This window comes from Belonocnema kinseyi, chromosome 5 (genome assembly GCF_010883055.1).
Source record: "Belonocnema kinseyi isolate 2016_QV_RU_SX_M_011 chromosome 5, B_treatae_v1, whole genome shotgun sequence".
NCBI lineage: Eukaryota > Metazoa > Arthropoda > Insecta > Hymenoptera > Cynipidae > Belonocnema > Belonocnema kinseyi.
Genome location: NC_046661.1, coordinates 53,661,849 through 53,664,058, shown reverse-complemented (window position 1 = coordinate 53,664,058; position 2,210 = coordinate 53,661,849).

Here is a 2,210-nt window from a genome sequence, read left to right as displayed (position 1 = left end):
CGCAAACATTCACTCATAACCGCAAATACATGTGGACATTTATAAAAAATGTATTTTTTACCATATTAGGGCAAAAAGAACCCACTTCTTTTTTAAAGATATGCCATTCTTATGGGTACAAAGCTTTCTCTTTCAAGAAATCTAAAGCAACTAATATTGATAAGAAAGTACACTGCCTTACTTTCGAGAAATTCACAGCAAAAAACTAAAACTAAAGATGATTCTAAATTAATTTTTTAAACATTTTTTCAACAGTACCTCATAGATTTGACCTGCAAATGACCTTGACCTTGAACTCATGAAGGTCAACCGACACCGGATTCGGATTCAGCATGCTCAAAAACCTACATTTGAATTTTTCCAGATTTTTTGAGCCTGTTTTCCGATTTCGACCTTCCAATAACCTTAGATGATCTTCAGATAACCAGATATGATCAAATCAACCTTGGATTTGTATTCAGCGACCCTCAAAACCTATATATACTTTTTTACAAATTTTTTCGAGGTTATTCTGTTGGCCTGACCTTCAAATGACCTTGATTTTGAAGTATTGAAGGTCAACCGACACCGGAATCGGATTCAGCGTGCTAAAAAACCTATGCCTGAATTTTTTCATATTTTTTAGCAATATTTTCTTCATTTCACCTTCAAATGACCTTGAAAGCGATCTGATCTAAAAAACCGACAAACGATTCGGAATCAGCAACCCAAAAACATAGAACCCCAAAGGTCGCCTCCGTGGACTTTGACACAATTGCGAAATTTGATAAATTGCAGTGACTAAAAAAAATCATGTGTATTAGGTGGTAATGTTTTCTTTACGTTGTCAAAATATTAAAACTACTAATAGTCATATACCTATTACACATTTTTTTACCTTTTTCAGTTTTAAACAATAATTTATATTACGATTACTGCTCACAGTAACAAGTCAGTTCTTCAATTTCATTTCGCGCTTTTTTGAAATTAAGTAAATTATTATTTGTAATGAAATATGGAAATACAATTTTGACAGGGATTTTACTTAAATTAATGATACAAAAATGATTTTTTATTACAAAAAAATTATTTTCATCCCGATGAAGTAATTTCTTGACATATTCAAAGCTTAAGCAAAGGAACGCCTTTGCTAACCTAAATGTTAAGCTATTCTCTACGTTTTGTGATTCATTGCTACCGACAATATAAATTAATTATTTCGACCCATGTGAACTATTTGTATAAGAAATCTAATTTGGTTTCCACAACAAGCACTGTCCAAAACTTACTTAAAAATATTTTAGGATTGTATTTGTATGCGGAAAATACTAACTTGCGGTATTTATACCTAAAAACTCGCGATTAATGGGATATCTACCTGAAGATTTTTTTGATATACCGATAAAACTGTATTCAATTAATTTATCATAAATTTCGTAAAAATAAATATATTTCACAATTCAAAAAATACTTGTTATAGATAATATTAATGAGTATAACATAAATAAACAGCAGAAATTGTTTTTGTTAGACATTTTATTTTCAACAAATTCGTCTCTGTTGTCCATTTCCTCTGATAAAGTACGAGAAGTAGCACAACTCACGGGAAATATCATGCACTCACAGGCGAGTTGTACTAGTCTTCATACGGGGCATCATTATATTCAATATAATATTATCAAAATAAGTTTAAAATATTGTAATTATAAATACCAGTATACTCTACTGCATAAGATGCTTGTAAAAAGACAATTTTTAATTTTCACACATGACGGATTATGTCACGTTTCATACGAACTGGGTGTTAAATACCCGACTCCAATTTCTCCAAACGTATAATTTGCACATCAAGCACAGACTGAAGCTGCCAAAGGACGCTCTAATTATTCGCACCTCAGAGATCCCCCACCGACCGTTACGAACCGCCAACATCGACTCCTTCCAAATTAGCATTATTTTAAAAATTCGCTCACCTGATCTGTACCCTGAGGGTTAAAGGGTCCTGATGAAAATTCCAAATTTTATACAAATGTCTACCACGCATCCCAGTAATATTATTGACAAAATTTCAAAAATCATTTCTCCATTCGTCACATTATATTTTAGAGCCAAATATGCAAAAGAAAAATTAAACTAGACAAAACTACGAGAAAGTTAAGAAAAAAGGACCTTCTCAAAAAAAAAAATAAAAATAAATAAATAAAAAAAGAGGTTAGAATCTAATTCTAAAG